Source organism: Varanus komodoensis, unplaced genomic scaffold (assembly GCF_004798865.1).
Source record: "Varanus komodoensis strain SLA01 unplaced genomic scaffold, ASM479886v1 scaffold50, whole genome shotgun sequence".
In the NCBI taxonomy this organism is placed as follows: Eukaryota; Metazoa; Chordata; class Lepidosauria; order Squamata; family Varanidae; genus Varanus; species Varanus komodoensis.
The window spans coordinates 3,921,384-3,944,864 of record NW_025336088.1 but is presented as its reverse complement, the minus strand read 5'-3'; the positions used below and the strand labels follow the sequence as shown (position 1 = coordinate 3,944,864).

The following is a 23,481-nucleotide window of genomic DNA, read 5'->3' as shown; positions in this document are numbered from 1 at the left end:
AGTGATGGTGGGAAACAGCAAGTGGCTCCAGGTGGAGGCAATGATTTTTTTGTGTGCGGTGGGGGGGGGGCAATCTTTTAAATTTCCCACAATACCCAGAGTTGGGACACTGGTGGAAATTAAAATGGCAGTAAGACAAAGTGGCCTGGTATAAAGCATGGACAAAATTTATGCACATATACACATCTTTAAACACCTGTGTACCTAATTAGGCCAGAATTCCCCAATGTGTGTGTACAAGGGTATTATATCCACATGGTACGCATTTAATGCAAGCTACTCAGGTATAGCACAATCATTTCCTACAGTAATCATGAAGTATGGGGCTGCCTTAAGTTTGGTTGCTGAATATCTACATTTCTTGCTTTTTTTGATCTGTGTCTGCATGTAAAGTCCCAACCCTATACACACCCAGAAAAACAGGAAAAATATCTTTTCTACAAAAGTTGTATCTTGCTGTCCCCTGCCCCACCCACCATTTGCCCTACCCTGTTTCTCTCCCACCATACCTTTTTGATTCTGCAGCAGGTTTCTGTTGTTGAAAGGGGAGTGGAAGCAAAAGGGAGCCCAATCAATCTCAAGGTTGATTTTCTTGTTTAAAAATGCCATGGGAAAGGCTTGGATTTTGCAGCAAACAATCAGTGTCACTGGGCAATGAAAATTATATATACAGCAAAAGTTAAAAATAATTTTAAAAAACAGAACCAATGGCAACCATTCTAAGAGAAGAGGCCAAAGGACCCCTGAAATCAGATGTCGCATAAATGACGTTGGGATGGGAAAAAAGCCTTTGAAGAAACCACTGGCACTTAAAAAAGAAAAAAGGATTAAACAGGCAAACTCATAGAAGATAAAACTATCCATAGTGGTTAATTACAATAGCAAAGTGGAGCTTCCATTAACAGAAGCACTATACTTTTGAATACCAGATGATTCTGGGGACAAAAAATAGAATTAGGCCTCCACCATCAAGTCCTTGTAAATTTCCAGAACCAGATCCAGGTGACTAATGCTGAATCTGAGGCCCTGGCAGAAATGAAGCCCAAGACAGTTTTCACCCTTTTCTGACCCAAAACTGGGTCTGAAATTTTGATTTCCCATAATGACCCTGTGTAGCAGCACTCGAGGCACAATGGAAATTTAAATATAGACCCCGGCCACCCACACACTCCGTACCAACCAGAGTGCATTTGCTGCCACATGCCACCACTGCCAAACACACTTGCCAAGGTCCACCAACCAATGGGATCATTGGGGTGCCATCAGACCTGGAGCCAGCTAGAAAACTTCCAGTCAGGAGTTTAAAGCAGGGGTCCTCAAACTTTTTGAATAGGGGGCCAGTTAAAAGGTGCCAGGGATGGGCGCAGGCTGCCAAGGTGGTGTGGGCAGGGGGTGCAGGCCGGGCAGGGGGGCGCATGCATGCGCACGTAGAAAGGCAGGGGTGAAAGAGGATACTGACTTCTATCGAACTTGGGATTCTTTCTATAATTGGCTGGAGAAACGGGACTTGGTGTAAACTTAGAGATGTTTTTAAATTTTTATAAATTGATTTGAATTTGACTTTAGAATGTTAAAAAATATGTAGTAGGAGGCTGACCCAGTAAATCCGATGTATGTGATGTTTGATGTTTTTAGTGTTAATTTAAAATTTTAATAAAAAATTATTAAAAAGAAAGAAAGGCAGGGACATGCGTGAGCAGAGATAATTTTCTCCTAGCAAGTCCAAAACGATCTTGTGAGCAAGCTGGCACCTTGCCATGCACGTGCAGCAAGTTATGGTAGGCCGGATCCAGCCTGCGGGCAGTAGTTTGAAGACCCATGGTTTAAAGCTATATAGCTGGATGGGGGCCCTGTTCTGAAGAGTGGGAAAGAGGCCTTTTCCTGCACTTCCTTCTCCTGCATTACCGCTGTGTAGTACAAAGGGGTAGAGTTTGACTTCACTGTATACAGCCTTGGCCACAGTAATCCCTCCAGATACTTCCCATAAACTTTCAGGGGCTTAAGCAGGTTAATTCCCTGTGCTTCATTCCTAGCCCCACCCTTACGGCCCCCCCCCCCCCGCAAGAGACACTAGTGTTTTCTACCTCCTCCACAAACGTAAGCCACGGACTCCCAGGTCTGCCTACCTCTGATCTTCCTGTCGCTTCATTTAACTGCAATCAACATTTTCTCCCTACTGGCAGCTCACTGCTTCTTGTCATAAATAAGCTCTGTTTTGTTGTTACATTCAGAAAAGTAAGCTTCTGCATACTTAGGGCATTCACCACATGTGTAGACACTACTACTAGCTTATTTCTGAGTGCCTTCTTTTTGCTTCCAGGATGATAGGCTGGTGCACAGGACTAAGGACACCCAAGGTGAAAATGGTAGGACGGCAGGCACCATAAGTCAATGTGAAACAGAATCTGTTTAAATTAATTACTCGTATATACCAGAGTAATTTTAATATTGAAATTTAATTTTAATTAAAAAGTCTGTCAGTCACCTCGACACTTTTGCACTCACTGAAAAGTCCAGCAGAATCTGGGAGAAGGTTTACTTCTCCTGCTGAACAACTGGTTGGAATACTGTCATCACTTTTCACTTCGTATCTCCAAAGTGCAGGAGCAAGAAACACAACTAAAAAAAAAAAGTGAGAAAAAGGAAAAACAAGAAAAAAGTCTGGATTATCACTGAACGGTTAAGGCCCCATTTCCACTGCTATAGTTGGTCTATTTCATTCCACTTGTATTCTACTTTACTAAGTAAAAATCTCCTCCAAGTGGCACAGACAAAAAACAGTGCTGATACACAGTATTAGTACAGAAATTTAAGGGGAAAATCAGAAACAGCTTTGTGTGTTCCTTGTTATAGTGGTAAGAAGGAAATGGCGGCCTCTGTTTCTCTATAGGATGTTACAAAGTCCCATCCAACAGCCCCAGACAAAAAGCATGGGTGAGGCAGCTAGATAGGGAACTTGCGCTCCATGACCTGGAAGCCTCCGAGTCTTCCGAGAAGAACCATGGCAGGTGTGCAAGGTCAGTCTGTTTGGTAAGAAGGGGCCTCTCGGCATTACACAACTGTAAGGCCTTCCTCTTGCCTCACATCCACATTGTCCTCCCCATTCCCTATCAGTGGGCGAGGTTCTTGTTCATGTGATCCGCCAGCTGCAGTGTGAAATGGTAGCTTGCAAAGAGGTTTTTCATTTTACTGGCCGTTTGTGAGAACTAGGCCCAATTCTTGGTTTTTAGCTTCAAGAGCTTGTTTCCCATTTTATAAGCCTTTCTCTTAACACAAGTACCTAAAACCAGAATCATCCCACATGTCTTAAGTGTAATTAAGAATATTATTAGTCACAAGAAGAGCTCATATATTGCTTTTTGAGCGTTCCACCAAAGCACTCCACATGCATTATTCAGCAAGCCTTCCAACTTCATAAGTGTGGCACAAGTTTGGAAAGTGTTGAGCTTAGACTCAGGAGTCCTGGATTCTAATCTCTGCTCAGCCATGAAGCTCACTGGGTGACTTTGGACCAATTACTGACATAAGCCACTCTTACTTCACAGAATTGTTATGAAGATAAAATGGAGCAGAAAACTTTTTGTTACTTGTAGGAACAAAAGCAGAATATAAAACAAACAAAGCTAGGAACAATAATAGCAGTATATTGTGAACAGAGAGATAAAGCTGAGAGACATACACCAAAGACTGCAGACATAGCAACTCAAATGGCTAAAATGGGACATGAACTGAATATTCTAGCTTACATCTCAGACTTTGGTACTTTTTAAAGAATGCTAATTTAACTTCCTAGTAATATTTTTATTTAAGAAGTGGAAAACGGATGCTGCTATGAAAGAACGAGTTGCCGAAGGCTACCAAAAGGCTTAATGTTTGTAATATAATCTTTGGTCTAAGTCTAGGCTTTTCAACACTCATCTTCAACTGCTGGTTCACTACTCACAACTGACACACCAATGACATCATTATCATCACTGGAAAGCATCATTACTGGTGTGAAAGAGGGAGAAAGAAAGAAAAGAAGATGCAATACAACAGAAAAGAAAATGACTCTGAAAGGAGAAAAAAACAAAACTAGAAGAATATGTATGATCCCTTTTCTGCCTCTAAAAAAAAATGCAGGCCTGGAAGGATTGAAAAACAGTGCTTTTGAATCTCCCCAAGCCTTCACTGAGGTCCATTATGCAGGAAGATGTTATTTTTGTTATAAGGCACCTTAGACCATTTAGGGATGCAGGTGGAGCAGTGGTTTAAACCGCTGTGCTGCTGGGCTGGTTGATCGAAAGGTCGCCGGTTCGAATCTGCACAACGGGGTGAGTTCCCGTTGCTCCGTCCCAGCTCCTGCCAACCTTGCAGTTCGAAAGCATGCAAATGCAAGTAGATAAAAAGGTACCACTTCGGTGGGCAGGTAACAGCGTCCTGTGTACTTCGGTGTTTAGTCATGCCGGCCACATGACCACGGAGACTGTCTGTGGACAAACGCTGGCTCCCTCGGCTAGGAAACGGAGATGAGCACCGCCCCCTAGAGTCAGGCTTGACTGGACTTAATGTCAAGGGGAAACCTTTCCCTTTCCCTTTTACCTTAGACTATTGGTCCATGTAGCCCAAGACTACCATTTATTCTCACTGGCAATAGATCTCCAATGTCAGGCAAAGATCTTTCACATCTCCCCCCACCCTCCCGATCCGTTCAGCTAAAGGCACTGAGGATTGCTCTACTCCCACAGTTAAAATCTCTCACCTAAAACTATTATGATTTGTGTCTGGTCAGCTGCATTCAGATTGGCGGATCACAATGTTTTCATAGCTGTGCATAAGTATAAATGCAGGTCTCCTCAATCGAGAAGCCAAAATGGATGTGACATTACTTACATATGCAGTCCTTGCAGGATTGTTTTTGATGAATAAAAAGGAGGTGGGGGGGGGGCTTTGTGCCAGATCAGATCAAAGAGATGGAGAACTTTGCCCCTGCCCAACGGGAATTCAGGATCCCCACACCCTATTTGCAGTGGGGGAGAAAGCTTCCATTCTGCAGAACCACAGCTGGGGCAAAAGGTTGGGGCGCCGCTCCTGCCTTGCCATACTATTGATCCAGCTCACTCTCGCCCATGCTTATGATATGAATAATGTTATGTCTAGCTTGGTCCAAAACCTAAAGTTATCTCCAAACAGGCAGTTTCTAGTATTACCGATGAAAAGACACTGTGCAGCCATTCCACTTTTCTCTCCCAAACAGATTTTCTGGAGAGTAAAGGCAGAAGAAACCAGTAGCAAAACACTAGGCATCATCTGGACTTACCTGAAACTCTGTCAGGCAGCGTTAATGCACAATAACAGCCTAGTCCAAAGGCACTGTAATACTCCAACCACACACTATCTGTCTTGTTTTCCAAAGGCTTCTCAATTTAGATTTCTTGGGGAAGGATCCTTTTTTGACTAATTTGAGCTTTTACTCAGGTATTATTTTTTATTGCTGTTATTTTTAAAAAGGGGGTTAAGTTATTTTGTGAATGTTAACAGTAACTACTTTATTATAACATTAAAATACGTTGTGTTGAGCACCTGGTAAGGTGACTGATAAAATTGGGTAAATAACCAATAAGTAATTTAAGTAATCCAGTAGATAAACATAAGATTTCCTGGACGAAAACTATTCATCTTCCAGGCAGCACAGCCCCTCCTCATTTTAGATATTAAGCAATGCCCCTATCCCCGTTCCAAATCTTCTGCCAATAAAGGAATACAACTATCATCCCCTTGTGTCACAAAGAGAAGGTCATTCAGCTCACACTGAAGCCCCAGCAACACAACCAGCTACTGTCTCCTGATACACACATACAGAGCTCCAAAGAGAAGGAAAAAGAGGAAAGGCATCCAAGAAAACGGGTCAGCTCTTCTCCACCCATTCACCTCCTCCCCCTTTCCCTACCACCCCGGCAGGCAGCAACGAAAGCAGGATTTGGTTTTCATTTGGCACGGAGGCGGTGGCAGCCCTTTGCTTAATGCTTTCCGACAACTGGCAGGGGAAATTCAAATGGGGGGGATGAGGAGAGGGAATTGGATCCTACATCAGAGAGAGACAGAGAGGGAGAGAGGGAGAATATATGAAGACGAGGATCCCACACGCAACACGTTTATTAATTAGATCCTTTTGGGGATACTAGGATCATGCTTGAATCCATTAAAAACCCCTAAATTCCAGGAGCTATTTCTTCAGTCTCAGATTTTGCAAACATGGAATGATCCACAACTCTGCAAACAGGATTATCAACGGTAGGGAGACAAGTACACAGGTGACATTCTCCTGTGCCTTTATGCATTATTGCTCTGCAAAGAAAAAGTTGTTTCTTTAAAAAAACAAGCTCGGAGAGCCAGCGTACAAAAGTTGAGGAAAAGAAAGAAATTTGCCACATTCCAGTGAAATGTGCCCATAAAAAGAGCCCATTGGATATAATGGCTAGAACACTGGACTGGAACTCGGGAGGTTTTAGTCCTCACAATGAAGCCCACCGGCTGACTTGGACCAATCATTGACTCTCAGCCCAATCTACCTCAGCCCAAACAACTCACAGGGTTGTTGTGAAAATAAAATGCAGGAGGAGGAGGAATATGTAAACTGTCTTGAGTTGAGCTCCTCGTAGGGGAAAATGAGCTGTCATAGCACTGTATTATCCTCACAACAACCACCCTGTGAGGTAGGTTAGACTGGAGTGACTGGCCTGAAGTCACGCAGTGAGCTCTCAAGGTTTCATTATCATTCCCACACTAATGATCAAGGTGGCTTTCTCAACTGGATACAGGAAAGCAAATCAATACTGTATATGATGCAGTAAACATGAATGGATTTGATTCTCATACTGTAGCTAAAAAGAATTACTGAAATAGAGTGTGTCCGTTCCGCTCATGCTATATAAAGACCAGGGCTGCATGATGCAGCAAGCCACCATGGCTTGGTTATAAGCCACAGTGGCTTATAAACCACAGTAGGTTCACGTGTTGTACAAAGCCACACATCATGAGAAGGCAAGACTCACTGAAAAAGACAATTCTAGGGAAAGTCAAAAGCAGCTCCAAGATGGATTAATAAAGAAAGCACAGTCTTGAGCTTACAGGAGTTAGGTGGGATGTCAAGGACAGGACCTTTTCGAGGACATTCATTCATAAGGTTGCCATAAATCAGGGAGAACTTGACCACATGTAACAAGAAGAAGCCACCCTGACAAACCATGGTCTGCAGGGCTTGTTTGACCCATGATGGGTTGTCCTGTTGACTGAACCTGGGAATATGGCCCATCATGGATCAAGCCCCACTCCAAGAAGCCCCTGCTGCTCTTGCTAAACAACTGATGAGTGAGCACCACTGACAATCACCCCAAAATGCCCAAGCAGGGCTTGGAGGTGGTCCTTGGAAACTTACCCTCACTGCACGTCCCAGCAACAAGCCACTATGGCAACATGCCATGGAGATCACGGCCACAGGCTCCCACGTTCGCAGCTCCTCCACATCACATCACACCACAAGCCCTCTCCTGACTGGCCTCACAACAGCACGGGAGAGAGATTGCTCCAGCCTCCCCCAACATACACGACCACCACAAGCCCTTTTGACTCTTGGTGGGGGTGCAGGGTGGACACTGCTCCAGCTGACAATGAAAGTGATTGCAACTTTCAAAGTGATTGCAAGTCAGTGGCAGCAATCCCTCCTCCAGCATCGCCTTGCTTGTGGCCGAGGGGAAACGCTGGGGTTTCTGCAGATTTCCTTGGGATAACCATGGGAGGGCCAACAGAAGAGAAGGCGGAGGGACCCTACCCATGATGTGTCTGACCATTTGCCCGGAACGTTTTGGGAAGGGTGGTTTATTGTGTCCCATGAATCCCTCACAAGCTTTTGCTTCCCTAGTCTTGCTTCTCAGTTCTTAGACTTTCCTAACTTGAACAGCTGTGAACAAACTGGGCTTGGTAGGTAAGAAAGTTTAATTTATAACACCTTTTAACAACCTGGTGATTCCCCACCACCACCACCACCACCACCACCACCATCACAGATATATTAGACTACAACTCCCAAAATTCCTGAATGCTAGCCATACTAACTGGGACTGATGGCAGCCCAAAATATCTATAGGGCACCCAGTTAGGAAAGGCTAGTGTGGAACACCAAACAAGGTAGCTTACCTTTTGCACTACCAATGCTCTGGTCCATCAGTCAACTGAACTAGCTTCCATAGTTTAAGGCTATTTTCTAGGTTACAGCTCTGAGCACTGTCAGGTGACACCACAAGCCAAGGGAGACAACCAGACCTCATAAAATCTTTCTGGTCAAGCCAGCACTTATGTGTAAGCAATCTGCAGGACTGCCAGTGGGTCTCCTGCCTTGTCTTACCTCAGGCCATTAGTTCTTGTTTGCCTGATCTGGTATTTGACCTCCAGTGCACTCATGGTCATGTCTCCTGCCTCAGGCCCAACATGCCCATCATCAACCCGTATCTCTCTCGGACCCTACTGCAGCCTGCCACAACACAACAAAACACTATGGCAAGGAACCTACACTCCCTTCAATGTAACTTTCACTGTTGCATCCACTTGCCAGCAGAAGATACCAGAAAGTGGGGAGTACAGCAAACGATTTGCAGGTTGTACACACTGAAAAACTCCTATCAAGAGCCAATTTGCTTTCTAAGATTTCAGTGCAAGCTGCCAATACTTGTTCTGATTTTTCAAGAGGGCTAGATGCTTAACTATAGAAAAATGTGTATACAGGATCATCTGTATAAGTGAAAGTTTACAGAACAGAAACACCGCACATGCAGCAGAATAAGCCCCTGTCCTGGGAGTTTACAGCTCAAGCTTTTCTACAACCAGGACAACCTGGCAGATTCCAAATCGGCAGCTGTAGATTCTATATCCATAACACAATCGTAGCCAGGAATTGCCCTTTCTTCACCCATGAGCTGTCTCCTAGAGGCTGATCTAACCTCCCTCTCCCATGAGGCTGTGCCAACCATGAGAAACCTGCAGCCCTCTAAATGTTATTGGACGACAGCTACCATCGTCTCTGACCACTGGCCACACGTGCCAGTACTGATGGGAGCTGGAGTCTAGCAACATATGGATGGCTGCAGGTTCCCAGCCCTGGGCTATTCTATTTAGGGAATCAGGAAGTTGAGGTGGGGGGGCACTTAATGCTTTCCTACCAGTTGTTTTTCTGCTCATCTATAGGTTTTTTCAACCTAAACATTGTTAATGCATGCCTGGAATACTGTGCATGGGACACTGGTAGGAAAGGGGTTACATCTAGATGTAAGGTCACCAATCAAAAGTTATTGTGCAGCTATAATCGTCTTCTTAATGGATTTTCTCTATGAATTAAGAAAAACAAGCAGTGGGAAAACATGGGAAAGCAAAGCACACTCTCTGGGACATTCTTATGTCAAAGGACAGGCCTCCCCTCCCCTCCCCTTCCCTCCTCTCCTCCACCCATCCTCATAGATTCCTGCAAGTATTTTTTTAAAGTTCTTTCACTGGAGAATATTTTTAACAACTTTTCCGAATGCAGAAGGGTAGGGCATCTCCTTGCACAACAGGGGCAACATTTGCACAGTTCCTCCTTTGGGTGAGAAATGTGCAAAACATCTCTGGCTGGAGGAGTCATAAACAGAGGCTTACCTCTGCCCCTCAGTGTGGAATTGCTGCCTGCGTGAAGCACAGCCTCTACATCGGGAGATGTATCCATGGCTGCTTCCATTGGACTGCTCCCTGTGGCATGGTTTTGGGTGAGAGTACCATTCTGAGCTGCTGCAATTGCTTAACTGTGGCAGCAACTGTGCATACAGCCTTCGTGTGAGTGAGTTCACACAAACGGAGCTTGTGTGCAGCCCTTCCACAATACCCAAGTTCTTCTATATAGTTTGCTGGCAAGTAAGAACCAGTCTTAACCAGCCAGGAGATCAAAAAGAACCGGTATAGTCCAACAGTCATCTGGACGAGCATCTGAAAATCCTTTTTCCATGCAGCCATCTTAGCCAGGAACACAATAGCGACTTCAGGCAACTCAAAATCTCCTAGTTTCCTATCTGTAACTAGAAATAAAAGGCTGCTTCTTCACTAGGCATTTATTTTTCTATTAGCTTTATAACCTGCCTTTTTCTTTTTCAAAGAACTCAAAGCAGCTTACATCATTGTCCTCCTGCTGCTCTCAGTCTTATCCCCACAACAACCCTGTGAGGTAGCTTCAGCTGAGGTTCTGTGACTGGCCCAAAGTCACCCAGTTGGTTCCATGGCTAAGCAGGGGCCAGAATCCAGATTGCCTGAGTCCTAGTCCCACACTCTTAAGCACTACACCACATTGACTCTCAATTTACTGTTGAATAGCTATGCTTTGTTCACTCAGATGTTACAGAGCATCTATATGACATTATCCTCAAGCTCTTGTTTCCACCATGGTTCCACTCTCTCTTTTGCAGAATACATTCCTTCTGCGGACAAAATATTGGAAAAGTACTACAATCTCCACAGGTATATATAATTTCAGTGCTATTCTGTCATTTTGAAGAGGCCTGGATTTGAATTGTGCAGCAATCTGTCTTGTGGGAAAACCAGCCGCCACACTTAAACAGGCCTTTATTATCACTTGACATAGTAACTTCCTAAAAAAGAAAAAAATACCCTTTGCATCTCCCTGCCTCACTCACCTATATTTAAAATTACTATAGTACTTGCAAAATAGTGCTCACATGAAAAAGCATTTTAGCAAAAATGTCAGCCCTGAGTTTAAAAAATAGCCAATCCCCCTCCCTTACACATAAATATATTTTTCTTCCACCATGGAACTCAATGCTTTGTGAACCACCCAGACAGCTTCAACTATTGAGTGCTATATAAATTAAATTCATTTCCACTCCATTCTTGAAAGCAGGGTAGGCAGAAGGTAGATCAGGATTGCCTGGTAGATCTTTGAGTGGTTTGCAGGAGATCAACAAGGATCTCTCGAATCCCAATTATTTGACAACAAGAACCACACAATCCCACCCTGAAAGGCATGCTGAAATTAAAAAAAAATGGGAGCAGAAACCAGGAAGGGATTTTCATGTAGAAGGACCATGAACTTCACTGAATTTTAGTACTAAAAGATAAATTCCTAGGCTCAGAATTCTTTAATAATAAATGTTTTGCACCAGGCTCTGGTTAGTGAAGTTTACTGAGTTCCAATAAAAGACAAGGTAGGTATCCCAAGACTGAAGTTTGCTTACTCCCTGCTTTAAGGAAAGCCAGACAAAGCAGTAATATACGACATGTGAGAACTGCAACAAAATATTGCAGTGTATAGTGCTCCAATCTATGACTTCAGCCAGCCAAGCCTTCTTTTGATGCCACTCAAGTTTTCTGTTTTTTTTTTTTTAGAAGGCCAGTTCTCACTGGACTGCTTTGAGGTTTTCCTTCCATATTTCTTCAGAAGGTTTTTCCACTTCTACAAAGCCTGGAACTCCTCCAACAGTGATGCCTCCTCTTGTGTGTAGTCATCAATCCTTTTCTCTGCATAAGGATCAACACTTGAAGAATGAGTTCACTATTCCTGTACAGCAACCCTCCCCAGCTTGGTCTGTTCCAGATGTGTTGCCTATAACTCCCAGATAATGGGCATGGTAATCCAACCAGGCACTGGGAGGCTGCTTTATGTGATCAAGAATAGCATCTCTGACCATGTGCAGGGTATATTTCCATTTATGTCTAAGTAATGTCAACGGAAACATTAAGAATTAAGGAAGTAATCTCCTTTCTTAAGCAGCTGGCAGAGCTTCCAATGCAGGTTTCTTTTCCAAAAAAAAAAAAAAAATGTTGCATGCTGCTGCATCCCTTGACAATATTTTGAAAACACAGTCTGTCCCCATCCCTGCACAAATATTTTCAAGCTACTAGCAGTACTCCCATACAAGCATTCAACCTTAATGCTAGTTCTCTCTACCTTGCCGCCTTTTGCACACACTGGGAAGATGAACAAGGATTTTGCAACGCATCATCAGTGCCCAGATTCCACCATCACTATCACTGCAGTTCACCCAGGCACTGCTCCACAGAGATGGAATTCTCGTGTGCCACAAGAATGAACTACAGGCATGACAAAAGAGATACCTTCCGAGAAGAACGCCAGCCAGATTCAAACACACATGAAAAGGATAGAGAATTTCAGGTCATCTGACAGGTAGATGACTACTCAAGAATTACTGACCAACATGAATCCCCCCCAAGGAGGAACACAATTCATTATTGTGGCTCTACATCCCCACATTCAGATTTCCCAGGGTGCTTCCAGTGGAGGCCTTTACAATATAATTGCCTTTCCTTCATCCACAGAATTTATGGGGGTCCCAGATCACCATCATTTTCCACTTCCCATGCTTTCTGACTGCTTCTGCCTTTCTTTTCTTCAAAAAAAAATCTCTCTTGAGGAAAAGACAAAACAGCTGCACAACTTGGTTCGTGCAATATGACAACCTACCCTGGATCAGCCATAGTGGGGTGTTGTGTCATGTCAGTTCAGCACAGTTTCTGCAGAGTGGTTAATATTATGCAGATGAGGCACCCCAAGAACCTATCAGCTGGTTCACAAACCAAAGAAACCTGCCATGGGTAACTAGCCATTGTGGGTAGTCACGTCACTCAAATCCAATGCAGTATCTGTAGGGTTGCTTATTTCACAAACAAGCCACACCGAGCACCAATTGCTTGTTTTAGGGTTATTGTTTCCCATTATGGTCATATTGTCTGACAGTGATTTCATTGTAGGTTGTCACAACTGGCTGCAGAACCACTCATAAAGGAATTGAAAAAAAATCTTTGCCACTCACTTTTACGATCTCACCACCAGCAACTATCCTTCCACCAACACCAAAATGACACTTAGCAAGGGCCATCACTTCTTCCTCTGTTTTTTTTAATTTTATTGTTTAGTACATAAGAATGTGTAATCAAGATAATCATATGTTGTTGTTATTGTTGTCACCAATCATTTGCAAATCATTTGTCTGATATGTGTGGCATTACCCAGTCAATTTCCTTTTCTATTTCAGCTGCTAAAGGAAAGACAAGGTGAAAGTGCATATAGGATAATTTGCACACAGTAGTCAACCTGTCAATTGAAAAGCATTGGTAAAGAGGAAAAGAAGCAAAGAAAGGTACACAGAAAGTGGGGGGACAATATCTCCATGCTGACAATGTAGTTCTCTTGATTTTAAGTGTTGAACTGACAGTTACCAGTGTCCTCCATCATTTCAACACTTCTAAGTCTCTATCTATTCCAGAAAGAGGAGACATTAACACCCCCACATATTTTGCAGCTCCTTTTAGAGTATTTACTGCTGCAGTTACTGCAGTTCCCCAACAGTTAATGTCTGGGAAGTAAATGGAGGGGAAATTTGAACAAATTTAATGGCTGGATAGCAAACAGAAGGGAAATGTGCATGCTTGCATTAACTGCTATATTTCCGAAGGACAGTAACACTTAAAAGTGAGAGGATTACATGGCTAAAGAGGATATATCTCCCCTCCACACGCTCATTTGGTGCACCTTCTTTTGCCATTCCTTCCCTCCCTCGCCCCAGCTGTACCAGAGCTTTTCAAGGTACAGTTTGGAAATTGGTCCCTGGCAGCTGTGCATAAGTCAGCCTCTCTTCGGTCTGGCTTTGCCCTCCCTTTGTCCAAACTGATGAGGAAATTGACCAGGTGAGATTATACCTATTAGACAGGTCTGAGAGTGCACTTGTTCAATACCAACTAAATAAACATAATAACAATTGCAAACACAGTTATGCAATTTTCAGGATCCAACAAAATAATACTCTAACAATTGTCCACAACCGCACTTCTGTGAAGCTGTGTGGGGGGAAAAAGCAGCACATGGAATGCATTTGGAGCAGGGATACGGAGGAAAGACAAGTCGTGCCACGCAGGACATGGGGATGCATAGCAGAGTTGGCGGAGGACTGAGTGAGGAGGACTGGGACAAAAGCTCCTGGTGAGCTGGATCACTCATCAGACACAGGATGGGTTGTTCAGTGGACAACTAAGCCACTGTGGTTTGTTGGCAAGGTAGCTTAGCGTGACACGTGAGCATATCCAATCACTCATTTTTGAAATCAGTGTTGGCTTGCCATGTCATTGAATGTTGCTTAAAACCACTGGGGTGCTAACCCCAACACTCACTGCAATCCCATTCATGCCACCACAATCCTCCCTCCTCCCTTCTCAGTGCTTTTAGTCACGTACCCCCCAAAACTGCAAACATCAGAACATGACAACCAGCAACAGAAGGAGGTGAAAAGCAGGACGGGGAGTGGGGAGCTGAAGGCAGCTCGAGGGAGGGATGGTGCTCTGGCGGTGGAAGTTCCTCCTTCAGTGTAAAGTAAAGGGACCTTTAAAAGGGCAGGCACAGAAATGCAGGAAAAAACCCAGGGAACTGACAAGACAGGGATAACTGTCAGAGAGTAGATCTTATTAAGTTGTGTAACAGCAAAATTCCCACTCAACAGGGGGAGCTGGCAAATGCGTTTTTACACCTATGAAGGGCTCCGAAAAGCAATTCCATTTTGCGGTCTGATGGGGCGGGGAGTTTCCTTTGGTAGGCAGCAAGCCCAGCGGACCAAGTGCAGAAAGAGCGTTGATGTAGGGACTGATGCAACAAGGAGTTCTGCCGCGAAGGAACCTGTCATATGTGCTGAATCTGGAGGGAGAACCAAGGGGGAATGGAAGTACAAGGCAGAGAAAGCACAATAGTCCGACTGGAGCACCGTGGGCTGTTCAGCAAACAACCAGTCAGTGCTGGCTTAACATGTTGCGTGAACCCACCCATTGTCTTTTGACTGGTAGCACTAGGAACCGTCCATCTGGAAGCACCTCTGAAAGATTTAGGAATAGCCATGTGCCTGGTGGAGCTACAGAAGACAAATTTCTACTCGTACATCAGCAAAGCCCAGGGCTCCCTATCCCTGTAACACAAAAGAGCATTCTTGTAGCTTAGAGGAGGCAAGTCCTAAAAGTTAAACAAGCGCAGAAGATTTGTGAGAATACACAGCCAACAATCTGCCCACCCTTTCCCTTTGTGCATTCTTAGGGATAATGCCCCATTTGGTCTCTTGCTGGAATGGTGCTTGGTTGGCTCCTTTAAGATCTAATCAGAGGCAGGCCCTGATCAAGATTTCCTCTCTCCACGCCCCCTCCAAATAAAGTCTCACATCAGTGGAGCTGTTTTCTCCTTCACTTGCCCTGAATCAACCATTTATATCAAAACACCAGTACAGGAGACTCTCCACGTGCATTTCAGCTGGCATCGCTGCACCCACACACCGTGTTCGTACACTAACTGCAACTGCTCATGCCAGCCATGGTGAACTCTGTCCCACTTCCAGAGACAGGGAGGGAGGGAGGTCTGAAGAAGAGCCGTTGCCCTAGGCCTCGCAGAGCCACATACGGTACCCCATATGAACTGCCTGAATACGTGCTAGCGACAGGGAGGAGCAGGTTGCTTGCTTTGCATCTGATCCACAAATTCTCCCCAGACCAGCTCTTTGGTGGCTCCCTTCCAGCACCGTCTGCCCTTCCCTGACACGGTGCAAGGATCAGAGCCGGTCTCACCGAAGCAGTGGCTAATGGGTACACAGCCTCAAATGCCTACCTAAGCAGGCTGAACGTGAAACAGGGAGCAGGGCAGGTACAGCACAGCAAGCTGGGGAGCAGCAGGTCAGTCCAAGCTGAGACTGGAACCACAGAAGTTAAGCAAAGCCTGGGGTTTACCATTCCAAATCTGAACTTTTGGCAGGATGGCTATGAGTAAGTTGTTCACATGAATCAGAGCGCACTTTTGCCATGAACGTGCCTTAGAAGAGACACCATTTTTCACCCTAAGGCCCCTTCCCCAGTCTGCATTAAAGGAATAATACCAACCTCCCTCAAAGCTGTAAGGATAACATGACACACTTAGAATTCAAATGGCACCTTACAACTGGAGCCTTCCGGAGATGGTTGGACTGCAACTTCCAGTACTCTTGACAATCAACCATGATAACTGAGGCTAGTAAGAGATGGAATAAACCTACATCAGGAGGGCTACATGTTCCCCATTCCTGTTGCATTTCTTTGTTATTAGATATCCTTATCTCCTTCCCCTAAAACAAAATGACTCAGATTTCAGTACCTGAACTACTCCTCAATCTAGTGCACAAAGGAGAATGTCTCTGAACATGTGCGGAGTGTGACTGCTTCACAATAACCTAATTGTGCATTCTAGTTATTGTGCAATTAGTGTATTAATTTAAAGAAAAATCCTATGGCCCCTTCACATCTTCTGAGGAGCCACAGGATTTTTCACATTCACAGGTCAGGAACTGTACTCGAGCCTCAGACCTGGGGATAAATACTCTGACCCCTCCCCTAACCCTCACACCAGGGTCAGGAAAGCAACCTCAGAGAGGTGTTGAAGAGGGCATTTCGCAGTGGGGGGTGGGCAGTAGAGGAGACTGGATTGGCAGCACACAAGGAATCCTGAGCTGCTCCAGCTTCCTTTTCTCATCTGAAATGTCATTGCTAGCCAGCTAAAAATGTCCATCTAGTGAAAATATCAAATGAGAGGTGAAATTGCTGCCATTTTTCCTTACACTCTGCAATGAATGAGCATGATGCTCCAGGTTTAGGGTTTTACACACATCTCCATAGGATTGCACCCTTAATGTATTTTTATCCTGCCCTTCAAAAAGACTCCATAAAGACTCCACTTCCATATATTCAATAAGGTAAGACAGTTCCTGCCTACAGGTTTGCAATCTAGAAATTTTTTTAAAGTCTTTATCATGAATTTTCTTTCAATTTTAATGGTGTAAGCTGTTGTGGTATTTTCATGTTCTCCAGTAAATAAATTGGTACAGTCAAATCCTGATTCACCACATCCAAGGATCAAGGAGAGAAGTCCCACCTAGGTCTGTACCTCTCACTTTAGAAGTTAATAACTTTCCCAGTTTAGGCATCAGATCACAAGACACTGTTATTGGCTATACATAAATCCACAATCCACCTTTGGGCAATATCATTATTCAGACCAACAAAAATGCCACACATGATCATGTAAGCTTTGAAGTCTGCCAGAACTTTTTATCAAACTAGAAGGTACACAAAGCAGGGGATGGGGAAGAAGCAGAAATATCTGAAAATTAAGCCAGATGTCGTGGCCATGAGATCTGCAGTTTACAAAAGCACACAACTCATAATCCCTGTACTCAGGGGTTTTATGAATGCCCTTGAAGAGGTCAGTTTGCTAGTTTGGGGCTAGGAGATCAATTAATAACTGGACATTACAGAAACAAAACACAGTTCCCCAGTTCCCAGGGATATCTTTCTGGGTATAACAGAGCACAGTAGGAAATTGATTTATTAGTAGTGCATTATTCTTATCCAGAGTTTGCAAAGGAGCTACCCATTCCTGGGACCAAAGGTCCCTTGGCCTTGGGTGGAGTTTGCAATGCCTTGGTCTCCTGCTTAGAGAGAACATGACCTTGAGTTCAGGTACTATAGGGGGGATCAAAGGCTAGCTAGTTGGTTCCACTGCCATCCCAAGGGGCCTCTTCTACAACAGGGCTGAAATGTGGGCAGCTACACTGTGTGAAAGGTCACTTGGTACTTCTGTCACTGAAGAGAGCCAGTGGGGTTCAAATGAGAGGCAGCCAAGTTGAAGCATGCTGAAAGAAGGTTCAAACCTTGCATGACCATGAAAATCACCAAGAGCCCTAAGGCAAGTCTCTATTTCTCCCTTGCTTATGTAGCAAGCGACTGAGTGCTAAAATATATACGTATATATAAATGCCACCTGTAAATAAGCATGCAATTTGTACATATGGTATATTCCCACAAGACATATGCAAATATTATACATCTACAAGCATGCAGAAAGCTTGTGCACACACTACCCAACTCTCTGTGGACGACCAGGTACCACGATACATGTGCATATATACACTTGTCCCTTACACATCAACCTGTACAAGAGCCCAACAAAACCGTGCATGCAAGATCTTACACACACTGGCACCACATCTTTATGCTAGCCTTGGGTTTGAGGAATACATGCAACCATGTTAAAGATGTTTACTAAAAAAAAATCATTTTGCAGCCTATGGCAGTAATCAGAGACCACTTGGGACATCTTAAAGCAAGCACAGAAAATTAACTCTAGAAGTGTAAGCTTGAGCAGAAAAGCTGAAGGGGGGGGGGGGACTGCAGCAAGCAAACCTATCCTGCAGCCCACTCTGTCTGCTGCGCTTCTGTCTAGAATGCCAGGGGCTGCAGCCACACTCAATATGGAACGGAGAGTCAACAAAAGTCTCAGAGAAAGGCATCCCCGAGGGTCACCCCAGCCTCAAATCAGAGCAGATCAGACACGGAGGGCCCTGTGGCATCCACCACAACAAAGCGGAGAAGTCACGGCACACAACAACAAGCTGTGGTGCTGATGCTACCACCAAATGCAAATGCAGCTCACCAACTCAAGACAGAGCAAATGTAGGCACCCATCTGGAGCACACAGACAATAATGCATACAGGTAGGGAAACCTGTTTGGTTGCTGTTATGAAGCTACTGGAAAAGCTTGGCCACCTGTGTATTGCATGTTATTTGCAATAGTGTCTACTGCAGATTAAGGCTTCTTTCTAGAGGTGTCAGCGTCACGATTAAATGCTATCTGTTAAAACTCAGCCCAGGCTCAGCCACAGCAGAGCAAAGCAAAGCACCCAAAGCACATCCCAAATCTATCAGACCTTTTAAAAAGCCAGTTCTCTCCCAAGACAAGCATCTGTTGTATATTGCACTCCATAGTCAACACAAATGCTCCATCTACAAATACAAGTCAGCAGAACTTGCTTTTCATTGGTAGGGACAGCATGTCTGGCCCCAAGGGGTGCCTCTCCCTCACCACTGAGCATGCACACCCTGTTCCATGCATCATGCATCAGGAACTAGGACAAAAGGTCTAAAGCATAGGAGACAACACACCGTGTGACTCTAACAAGGGTGTTTCCACATGTAAGGATGCTCTTTTAAACTTCCCTTACGAAGAGAAAAAGGGAGATATATTTTAAACCATGAACGTTCATTCCAGCTAGTGTAAAGTTTTACATTTGAGCTATAGTGGCAGGTAACAGAGGAAGAAAAAAAGAGACTTTTGACATGATGGATAAAAATGCCCTAAGGTTGCCCTAGCTCTCTGCAGTGTTGACAAAACTCTGCTCTTGCAACAGAAGAAAGAATTTCTGGGTTTGATTCCTAGCTTTGACCTCTGACTTTGAACAAGTCATATTCTTGGCCTGCACTAACCCCTCCAGTCACTGCTAGCTGTGTTAGGGTGAGCAAAGGCTGAGGTTGCTCTCTGGGACACAACTTTCATCCTTTTAAGCACAACTGCCATTCACCCAACACTTTTAACTTCCTTCAAAACCTCCCAGCTACAGATTTTTCAAAAAGTTGCAGATCGACTTCGCCTCACAACCCCACCAGTGGTAAAAGGTGATCTCCCTATCATGCCTCTCCTGTCCCCTACCTCCATATTCGGAGCCAAAGTCAGCTCCTTTTCCAGAGACAGGTAAAGTGACAATTAATGTTGCATGCTGATAGAGCCGAGTGAAGCAGTAAAAGATCCAAAGGGACATGGGGTCAGGGTGGGAGCCCCAGGCTGGTGAAAGAAGGTGGGGGTGGGGAGGAAAGATGACACACACACCAAGAGGGAGAGCTATCGAGCAGATCCATGCAGAAATAAAGGCTCTATGAACAGGTCTCCAGCCCTGCCAAAAATGTTGGCTGATTTCTTCACCTAACCACAGGGGCTTCCCCTTCAACATATCTACTCCAACCTGCCAGCTTCCTGGTGAAGCCCCCTCTGCCACATGCAGACTCCACCAAAAAAGGACTGTGCCACCTATTTACAAGGGAAGTGGACTGAAAGACACCTGGGTTGACCCCATCACCTTTTACTGACCCACACAACCCACATTCCCTGGGGATACCCTTAGGTTAAAGGGCGGGCTGCTTGGTCCCTTCCTTCCTTCCACCCAGCTAGCCTGTACTTCAGCCAGCACTAGCAAGGAAAAGGTGAAGGGGGGGCTTTGATTTTTGTTTTCCCAAACAACGTTTTCAAGACTGAAGAGAAAAATGGGGTAAAACACAGCACCTCCCTGCATGGGAGGGATGGCAGTTTCTGCACAGTTCCCCCCTCAGGCCTGATGCATGCAAAACTTGCATGCTGGCTGGATTGCTGTGGGCATCCAACCCGGGGCACAAATTAGACCACTGCAAGGGTCCCCCTCCATTTGTTCCACCTAACAGGATGCTTAGGGCTAGAAGCATTTACAGACAGCACAAGCCATTTGATTTTTAAACACCAGGATGCATCAGCAGCTAGGATTAGACCCCCACCCTAGCTATGTCCCATCACAGACAGCTGTCACTGTGACAGCAGGAGTACCAACGTCGCCCCTCAGAACCCCCCTTCCTTCAAGGACAGGATCCCTGCTGCATGAGTCCTTTTTCAACCCGAAGTACTCCCTTCCTACCCCCTCCCTGATCGAGCCAAGAGGGGGAACCCATCACTCACCCCCCCACCCGACCTTCTTGTTTAGAAAAAAAAAATAAAAATAAAACACGCAAAGTTAAATCCAACTGAACTGGAAAATGGGCCCTACTGCCAATGTAAAAGGAATACTTCACAGTCCCCCCTGCAGCCCCCCCAGACTTGTGATCCGCCAGCCACATGCCAAACGTCCTTATTTTTTAAGAAAATATTTACCCATATTTCCCCCCTTTTAAACACCAATAGAAAAATACCCTCTCCTTTCCAAACTCCTCCACCCCGAAAATGAATGTCAAAACTAGTTTCCTAGCAGTGGCCTTTGCAACCCATTTTTCTAAGAGTTAAAAATAACAAGTAAAATGAAATAAGAAAAACACTGACCCACTCCGGATTAGAATCAGGGACACAAATCGTGGCGAGTACTAGATTTATGCAAGGGAGGGGAAAAAAGAGGGGGCATATTAATCCAACTCAAATAGCTCCCTTATCTCTTTAGCAGTTGCAATAAGTATAATTTTAATTTCCGGAGTAAATTGCAGAGAAAATCGCTTTGAGAATTATTTGGATTCCAACCCTTTATTTTTGTGAGAAATTACTGCAAACCCCAACTTGGCACCAATCTCTCGATGAGTGCAGTAAACAAACCAGCAAAAAAATTTTAAAGGGAAGTGTCTACAACTATAGAGCTGTCTCTCTCTCTCTCTCTCTCTCTCTCTCTCTCGTCCCCCTGATTTTGCCCCTCCTTAAAGCACTCTCCCTCTCCATTGCTGGAGAGAGACAGAATATATAGATATATATAGGTTAATGCCAAACGGAGGAGGGGGGAGAAGAGTAAGTGATGAGATTAAATGAGAAAGAAGGAGGGGGGAGAGGAGAGATTGCGCTCCACAAGATTCCAAGGGCTAAAAATCCCTATATGGAAGGGGGGGCGCAATCTTTTTCCCACCACCCCTGCCCAATCTCCTTTAGATTTGCAACGTTGGCAGTGACAGGAACAGCTGCGATGGGACGGGGAGCGCAGGGTGGAGACAGCTGGAAGAGGGTGGGGGGGCAGAGGAGGGAAGACATATTGGGGTTCAGGAGCGCAAAGGAAGGAAACCTCCCCAAAAGGATCGTTGGAGATGCGTAATTCACTCTTCTCCCACCACCCTGTAACCTACCTTTAGGTTGCCGCTGCTGCTTCTTCTCCTTCTCGTCTTCTTCTCTCTCCCCCCGCCCCCTTCTTTGCAAGCAGGAAGCTGGCGTCGTGCCCCCCTCCCCTTCCCCTCGCCTCGCAAGCTGGAGTTTCCCCGCGCGCTTCTTCCGTGCAGCCCCAGGGGAGGGGATCGGTTGTGCACTTGGAGCGCCTTGGAGAAGACGGGGAGGAGAAGGCGGCGGGGGGGGGGGGGGGCGTTGTAAGATCCTGGCTTGGGCAGCAGCGGCGCTCGCCTGGTGTGTTTGTGTCACTAGAGCTGGGGAAATGGACTCGAGAGCCGAAGGGAAGGAGGCCGGCCTGGCTCCTCCTCCTCCTCCTCCTTCCCCTCCCCGCCGCCGCCGCCGCCGCCGCCGCGCCGCCGCCTTGGCTAACGCCTGCACCCTGCAGGCCGAGAGCGCACCGTGCTAGAACGTGCGGATCGCGTACAGAGCTGCTACCCCGCGCAAAAGCGAGCAGGGAGCGGACTCCCCAACGCGGGTGGTGGGTTCGAGTCCCCGCTGAACTCCGCCGGCCGCCTGAGCTCCGCGGTTCTCTCCAGCTCGTGCACGGTTTCTTTGCCAGGTCTCTCTCCCTCTTGTCCTGCGCTGCAGTGCAATGCGCAAAAGGCACGCCGACTCTCGCTAAACTGGGCAACGAACAACAGCTGGATTCTTGTAGATCGACGTTATGCATAATTATTCATAAATTATTATTTAAAAGATGTATGTGCAGGTAGGGGTGGACAGTATTTTATTCCGACCCTAATAATGATTATTCGGAAGTAATTCGCACGGAATGCGATGGGATTTACTCCCCAAATAAGCGTTTATCGAGTCGTTGCCTGTTCTTAGAGGCGGCTGCTGGGGTTCAACTTTCTGTTGCCAAGTTCCCCCCGCACACTGAAGACGATCCTGTGCCTCGAGCTAGGCTAAAGGCAGGAATAAGCATAGGCGCTTATAAACTCCCCCATCCCTAAGCAGTCGCTGGTTCAAGTCTAAGCGAGCCCCCCCCCCCCCCCGCAGCCCGTCCGCTTGTCAGGGTGTGGTCTGAAAGCACTTGTAGCAATTCTGCGAAAGCTAACGAGGTCTCGGGGAATCGCATGGTTAGCCTGGATACGCTTTTCTTAAGTTCCACGGAAGGAACGTAGGGCAGCCCTGGAAGAAAAGAAATCCTAAAGAGCTGGAACATTTCCCGTGCCTCTCTTTTACAAATCCCAGAGGCTCGGAGCAATAATTGTCATCGTCGTAGTTTCGTCATGCGATCTCGGCGTTCATCACAGTGGGACCTGCGCCAGAGTTGTGACTCGGAATTAAACGTCAAAACCACCGATTGGTCAGGAAGTCGAATGCAAAAGCTGAGATTTCGGAGAGGGTTTACTTAATTTTTGTTTTATAGAGGACACTAACACTGTGAAATCCTAGACTGGGTTACCTGGAAGCGAGCCTCCTTAAGATCAAAGGGATTTAGCTGAAAACGTGCTGTTTGTATTTATAAAAAGGTGCCTTCAATATTAATGTAAACCTACAAAAACCTTTTGTTCATCAGATACAATTATCCAATACTGAAGTAGCTAGAGCGGCATAAAAAGCAGTTTTAATGTGTGATCCTATGTCTGGATAGGCAGAACATGCAAGTCCTAATCCCATCGCTTTCAGCATTCCATAATCAGTCTGGCTAGCTGGGAAATGCTGGAAGTTGTAGGGCTTT

The 23,481-nt window shown here is 45.4% G+C and overlaps 1 protein-coding gene across 2 annotated transcripts in view; it reads right to left on the bottom strand.

The window, feature by feature from the left end:
• THRA (thyroid hormone receptor alpha) overlaps positions 1–22,016 on the bottom strand; it is a 128,804-nt gene extending 106,788 nt beyond the window's left edge. The window contains exon 1 of one of the 2 annotated variants that reach the window (XM_044447204.1): positions 21,761–22,016. The gene's annotated coding sequence lies outside the window, so the exon portion shown is untranslated. Of the gene's footprint in view, positions 1–15,992; positions 16,009–21,760 lie in introns of those variants that run through there. The other variant, XM_044447203.1, reaches the window with a different exon arrangement.
• Between the last annotated feature and the right edge of the window lie 1,465 nt (positions 22,017–23,481).